The sequence below is a fragment of the Sarcophilus harrisii genome, chromosome 3 (genome assembly GCF_902635505.1).
Source record: "Sarcophilus harrisii chromosome 3, mSarHar1.11, whole genome shotgun sequence".
In the NCBI taxonomy this organism is placed as follows: Eukaryota; Metazoa; Chordata; class Mammalia; order Dasyuromorphia; family Dasyuridae; genus Sarcophilus; species Sarcophilus harrisii.
In genome coordinates this window covers 494,035,184-494,042,789 of record NC_045428.1, presented here as the reverse complement: position 1 = coordinate 494,042,789, position 7,606 = coordinate 494,035,184, and the positions used below count along the sequence as shown (strand labels likewise).

Sequence of the window (7,606 nt, the reverse complement as noted above, 5' to 3'; positions counted from 1 at the left end):
AGTGACTAGCCTTTCTTTTGATACTTTGTCAATTTCTCTCATTTTTGCTTATCATTTACTTCCCAGGGTTGTTGTGAAGATCACTTGAGATAATAATTGTAAAGTATATAGCACAATGCTCAACACATGGTAAATCCCATGGAAATGTTAGTTATTATTATTATTATTTTTAAAAGGACAAAAGGGTGCTTACAAGGGATTGATGTGGAAGAAGAGATATCATTGACTTTGAAGTATTTGCCTCAGATGAATAGGCTAGTCCCATTAACCTGTCCAGAAAAAATCAATCAGTTGACAAGGATTAAGTACCTATAGGTGCCAGATTCTGTGCTAGATGGGGGAATACAGTTATTCAGAAGGAAACAATTTTTACCTGCAAGGAGAGGAAGATAACAAGCACATATATGAAATATATATGGAACAACCATAATAATAAATATGATTGCATACAAGGTAGTGGTGTTATTTGTCCTTTGTTCATAAAGAGGCCCTTGACATTAGGAAGGTGATTCCATGATGTGCAAGTGAATTGTATTTTAGGTGAGGGAGGTTTATGCAAGGTCACCTGACTCATTTTCCCCTCCAGCGCCATCTGAATCCAATGGCCAGATATAGAGCAGGATGACTGGAGATGGTCCCTGATGCAGTGCATAGTTTAAGAGGGAAATTAAAGGAATCAGGAAGGTGTGAAGATGATAATGGTCTTAAAGGAAGAGATAGAGTGAATTCCAGGCACCTCAGGAGATGGGACTTATAGTGTGTAGGAACAAAGAATAACCCCTTTTGGCTGGACCACAATCTTTTTCTCCTTTGGAGAGTTGAGTCCCACCAAGAATGATTAGCTGAGTGATTCTGGATCTCTGGTAATTATTGGAAACCTATTGGAAAGAGAGAAAAGAGAATTTGGGATAAGGCAGAAAGAAATGCCGGTCCATACTCTTTCCCTAAACCTGACATCCCCAGGGGGTTCATGGGATAATATACTGTCTCATACCTAATTTCCCACATTCTGATAGTCAGGGTAATGGTCCTGTTCTTTCTTATGGCTCCTCACCAGTATCTGACCCCTCCCCTGACTAATCCCTTGGTTCACCTGCTTTGAAGTCCCCATGACTCCAGGCACTTTCAGAGCCTCATTACTTTTCATCATCTTTTTGTTGAACATTTTCTACTTCACCTCCCTTACCCTTAGTACAAGGAGTTTGACATTCCTCTCGTCAATCTCTCCCCTCAAAGGTGGTTGAGACCCAAAGGACTGCCTGCATTTATATTGAGGGAAAAGGGTCAGTGAAGAACCTCTCAGCCTTTTGATATACTTCTGGCATTTATCCTGCTAAGTGTCACTCACCTCCCATTGCCTCACACACTACCATTCCTGATCTATCTAAAAGATGGCACTATGGAAAGGTAGGGGAAGCCTTAATTAAACACAAATCTTTTAGAAACTATACAATTCAACACATGGTTCGATTACCCTTTGGCACTGGAGAAGATCCTTCTTTTATGAAGTTTACCATATATTTGTGAAAATATTATATAATTATGGGATCATAAGATTGAGAGCTGGAAGGGACATTAGAAATGATGTAGTCTGATTCTTTCATTTTATAGAAGAAGAAACTATGACTTTAAGAGAGAAAATGACTTGTTCAAAATCCTACATTTCTTCAGAATGGGAAGAGACCTTAGAGTTCATTATGTAACAAAATAGGAATCATTTCTACAATCTCCCGATTAAGTAGTCATCCAGCCTTTACTTAAGGACCTTCAGTGAGGGGGAATTCACTGTCTTCTGAGAGAACCCCTCCTACTTTGGGAGAGCTTAAGTTGTTGAGATAGAGTGTGATGACTGCATATTTTAAAACCAACCAGAGTCAGGAATTCAAGTTAAGGGAAAATCACTCACTTTGGCAGCACATATACTAAAATTGGAACGATACAGAGAAAATTAGCATGGCCCCTGCACAAGGATGACATGCAAATTTGTGAAGCGTTCCATTCTGAGGGGTGGAGCATCTTTAGCTAGCATCTATCCCATTTCAGCCAAAAAAGGTTAGTAGTTTAGTCTTTAAGAAAATAAGTTCTCTGTTTGTCTATTACAATACTCACCTAAGTTCCTGGTCACTGGAGACTTTTTCAATGAAAGTAGGGTCCTTGGACCCCACATTGGGGGCCAAATGTGATGACCACATATTTTAAAACCAGCTGGAGTCAGGAATTCAGGTTAAGGAAAAATCTTTAATCTTTATTGTCAGTAGAGGTGAAGAAGGATTGGAGGTGAAGGGGGAATCACGATAGCAATGTGAGCAGCTGCAACAAGAAACTAGCCAGCAGTCTCCGCTTCTCTCTCCACCCCTCTGCCTCCACCCACCAAAAGTGTCATTTCCTATATAACATATCAGGACTTGCACAAAGAGTGGGCAGGGCCATTCTTTCTCTAAGCATATATCTTAATAGAGTATGGTCCAATTACTATTTAGCCTCACGTGCTTGGGACCTCATTGCATCAACTCGAGCTTCAACCCATTACTTCAGAGTTGAACTAGAATCTCCAACTTCCACCTGTTGCACCTGATTCTATCCTCTGAAGCTATGTAGAAAAAGTCTTGTTGCTCCTTTCCTATACAAAAGCCCTTAACTACTTGAAAACAGGTATCATGTCTTGCCTTTCCTCCTAAATCTTTTTTTTCTCCAGGCTTGACATCCTGAAGTCCTGTTTTTGTTGTTGAATAATTTCAGCTATGTCTGATTCTTTGTGATCCCATTTGGGGTTTTCTTGGCAAAGATCCTAGAGTGGTTTGCCATTCCTTTTCCAGTTCATCTTGCAGATGAGGAAACTGAGGCAAACAGGGTGAAGTGATTTGTCCAACTAGTAAGTTTCTGAGGCTATATATGAACAGGAAGAGGGATGAATCCTCCTGACTCCAGGTCCAATGCTCTATCCATTACACCACCTCACTGCCCTGGCTTCTGCTAACAATCTACAAATACCATGATCTTGAATCTCTTAACCATCCTGATGATCCTTCTTTGATTATTCTCCAGCTTATCAATGTCTCCTCTAAAGTGTGATTCTCAGAACTGAACACAATAGTCTCTGACCAGGGCACTGCATCGCAGACCTATCAACACTATCTGGAACGAATATCCCATTCCTATGTAGCTGTCATTGAAATCTTGGCACAGATTGAATTTGTAGTTCACATCTTAGATCTTTATCAGATAATCTGTTACCTAAACTTTCCTTTTCTATCTTATAACTGTAAAACTGATTTTTTTTTAAATGGTGAAAAGCTTTGTTTTTAAAATTCAATTTTATCCTATTAGGAGCAGACTAATAAGGTCTAGTCTGTCAACATCTTTTTGGAGCCTGATTCTGTCATCCAGGGTGTATTATCCTTCCCAGATTTGTGTCATCTACACATTTTACAAACATGCTGTCCATGCTTTTATTGAAATGATTAATAAAAATGTTAAAAAGCACGGTATCAAGGACAGATCCCTGCTGTAGTCCACTAAAGACCTCCTTCTTTTGAAGTTGAGGCAAACCACTGACAACTCTAGTTTGGCTCAAGCCATTCAACTGGTTTTGAATCCATCTATCAACAAGCCCACACCTTTACCTCATTTCCATAAAAAAAAGAATGAGAGCTTTTACAAAATGCAAATTTAGGCATACTGTTATCTCCAACATTCCCTTGATCTAGCAGACTACTTCTCCTATCTGAAAAGGAAATGAGGTCAATCTGGTAAGAACTATTTTTGATGAAGCCATGCTGATTCTTTGTGATCCCAGTTACCTTTTCACAATGTTTACTAATCAATTCTTTAATAATAGATTCTAGAATTTTGTTAGGATTTGAAGTAAAGTTCAAAGGCCTATATTTTGCCAATTCCACTCTTTTCTTTAAAAAAAATTTTTTTTTTAAAGTAGTGACATTTTTGTTTCTACAATCCTGTGATCCCTTAAAATATTCCTGACAGTGACTTAATAGTCAGCCTCATCTATTCATTTAGCACTTTTGGATGTAGTTTATCCTTGCCTGGTGATATACATTCATCCAGGGCATGTGAATATTCTATTATTTTGCTATTTATCTTTGGTTTTTACTCCATACCAATCATTTTTGTTCTTTTTTTCTTTTTCGTTGAGGCAGTTGGGGTTAAGTGACTTGTCCAGGGTCACATAGCTAGGAAGTGTTAAGTGGCTGAGGCTGGATTTGAACTCAGGTCCTCATGATTTCAGGACCAGCACTCTATCCCACTGCACCATCTAGCTGCCCTTTGTTCTGTACTTTTAAGTCAAAAGTTGATTCTTGGAAGAGAAAGTTGGAGCAAAATAAAGAGTCCAACAGTCTCTTCTCCTCTCTATCATCTGTTGTCATCATCTCATCCACTCTTATCAGCAGACCTATTCCTCTTGGAATCTCTTCTTTCTCCTAAGATAGCAAAACTTCCCTTTTTCTTAATTGTTGTGGTCCTTAACTTTCCTTGATAGCTTTAGTTCATTCTGAGAATTAGTATTTAAGATACTTTTCTCTGGAAGGGCATAGTGGACAGAATACTGGCCTGAGAGACAAGAGACTAGTTTGACTCAAGGTCAAATACTTTCTTGCTCTGTAACCAAAGGCAAGTCAGTTAAAATCTCAGTATTCCCATTTCTTTATTTGTAAAATGAATATAAAACCTATATTATTTCCCTTCCAGACTTGCCATATTATTGTAACATGCCATGGTTTTTTATCCGCCTCCCTCCCTCCCCCCCCATGCCTTAATTATTTACTTTATCTTATGTGAATGCCTTTCCAGAATCTAAGATGGCCAGTCCCTTCATTTTGCAGATAATGAGGCTGATTGAGGCTGATTCCAGTATCACATCCTTAAATTGAAGTAGGATTTGAATCCTTCTAGTTTCTTAGTTTATTGTCCTACCTACTATGCCATGGGGAAGGAAAATTAAATTTTCCCTAAGATATTTTCTGTTAGCTGGTAGATTTTAAAGTTTTCATTGTGTTTTGGGGAAATGATAAATTTAACATTTACTTTTGGGCACTAATTTTGACTTGGCTTTTCTAATTTCTCTCTTAGTGTTTCCACTCTTGAGATGGTGAAAAGTATCTTTTATATGACTCTAATGGCAAAAAGGTGATAGAAAAAAATAAATTAGTTCCTAGTAATTCTGGTGCAGAAACTCCAGTTGGATTATACAAGTTATTTTTTAAAAATTAACATTAATTTTTAAATTTTGAGTTTCAATTTCTTTTCCTCCCTCTAACCTCTTTTCTACCCACTGAAAAAGATAATAATAGAGTACCCATTATATATGTGAAATCATACAAAATATTTTTTCCATATTAGCCATGTTGCCAAAAAAGCAAGAAAAATAAACTGAAAGAAAATTTTGTTTTAATTAGTTACAGTGAACTATTAGTGTTGCTTTGGTTCTTAGAGTAAACTTCCTGTCTGTATGATGTAATTTGAGGATTATTGGGAAGATTCAAGATGACCTCAATTCTCTTTTACTTGCCTGTCACAGTGACCAGAATTTGGAGTTCCAGTGCTTCAATAAACTCTGTAAACTGATGCTTTTCCACCACTAACCTCATACCCTCATTTAATGAATCCCCTTTCTAGGATTGTAGCTATTTCCCTTTCCCTTTATTCTAAAGAATCTTAGAGAATCGAATTGGTAGGGCTAACTACTCTATGAGGTATGTGGTCTAATTGGTATTTTATAAGATCACTTCATTCAACCCTCTAACTTCCTGGGTTCCTTGATTTCAATTGACTGAGAGAAAAGGAGACCTCAATCCCCAGCATTCCATGAATTTCTTCAACAAATCCATACCTCCTCTTAGGGTTTCTTTTTTTAAAGTTTACTAAATGGGGAGGAAAAATATTAATTTAAAGAAAATAGGCTTATGGGGTGGTCTGGTGTACTTGAACCAGCAGTCAGATGATCTGTATTTAGAACCGGAGCTTATTCAAGTTATTTCTTTCATGTTTTGCATGAAAAAAAATCTAAGTTAATTTGTGCATTCCTGGAATATATATATTCTTCTCCATAGTCAAGCTCCTCTTTTCATTTTCATTTTCATTTTCATTGATTTTCAATCTTCAGGATCCCATTCTTGAGAGTTTTCCATCCTTTCTCAACTCATTTTCATTGTAGAATTTTAGGGCACAAGATCCTACCTATCTTTTCTCTGGTCTCTTTAAAATCTGCTCTCCCCAATCTAGGATGCATGCCCGATTATACCTGGGATTCCTTTTCACTGTCAAAAATTCTAAGATTCCCATTATTTCATTTTGAGAAACCAGCCCCTCCTTATTAGTGAAAATCAAAACCAGAATAGAATGTTCCCTCATTGTTTCTTTTGCTGTTTGAAAGATAAAATTATTGTTAGAGCAAGCTGAGAAATTATTAGCTGCTGTGTTCTTGGCAGAAAGAGAGCTCCAACATACGTCTAGATAATTGAAGTGCCCCATCAGTATTTTATCATGCTTTGTATCAAGCTTGTGACCTGTTTCCTGAACTTCTCATCCATTTCCTTTTCCTGCTCAAGTTGTCTGTAGTATGTTCAAATGGTCAGGTTGCTTCTGTTTCTGCTTTTACTGATTTTAACCTAAATGCTCTCCAATAAATCAATCCACAAGCATTAATTAAGCCCCTATTATGTTGCAAGTTCTACAGTAGATGCTAGAGACAATCCCTCCCTTCAGGAAGCTTGTATTATACTACTCTCCACCATACTCTCTCTTTTGCTGCTTAGGTTCTAGAAGAATACATGAATGAGAGAAGGGAAAGAAGGAAGGAAAAAAGGCATTTGTTAAACATTTACTATGTGCCAGGCAATGTGCTAAGCACTGGAGATACAAATGCAGGTAAAAAGAAAGACAATTCCTGCCTTCAAGGAGCTTACATCCTAAAGGGGGGATGATAATGAACAAAAGAAAGGAGAGGAGGAAGGGGTAAAGATACCTAGTGTGGAGTCTTACTTTTGAAATCTGGAACTAAGTGTATGTAAGAGAGGAGGTGGAAGATGAAGTTTAGCTGGCTTTAGCTCTTCTAGGGGACCAGCTTGCCAGAAAAATATTCCAGGGCATGAAGGTCTCAGGGAAATTAGATGTTCCCAAGTAAGAAGGGCCTGAGAGCTGACAAAAGTTTTAAAATAAGAAAACACTTCAGACATGGTTTTGAAGTCCAAAAGTTAGGATCAGAGTCTGGATGTAATTGAAAGAAGGACATCACAAAAGTAGAGAAAAGCCATTTGAGACATGATGATAGAGTTTAGAGATTGAAGGGAGTTTGCCAGGATAATATAAATAGTCTTAAAGCTTTCATAAGCTTCCCAAAATCATTGTGTCACCTTTGAGAGGAAGGGGTGGACCTGGTGTCCTTTCCACAGTATTCCTTGTCCAAGGCAAAGGTTCCTATCTTCTTTATATATCATAATATATTATAGATTCATAAAAGAGATGTGAGATATCATATGATGTGTGAAAGGAAGAAAGGGAATTGTTGTCTTGGGAATACTGGAAGGTTTCTTAGAAAAAGTGGCTTTTGATGTGATCCTTAATAAATGGGTTGGGATTCAATGGAAGA

General features: G+C 37.6%; 1 non-coding gene across 1 annotated transcript; it reads left to right on the top strand.

Annotated features, from left to right (window-relative positions):
* The first annotated feature begins 1,902 nt into the window (after positions 1-1,902).
* LOC111719786 lies at positions 1,903-2,005 on the top strand. Its single transcript, XR_002769765.1, has one exon. It is a non-coding gene; the product is annotated as a U6 spliceosomal RNA (small nuclear RNA).
* The last annotated feature ends 5,601 nt before the right edge of the window (positions 2,006-7,606 follow it).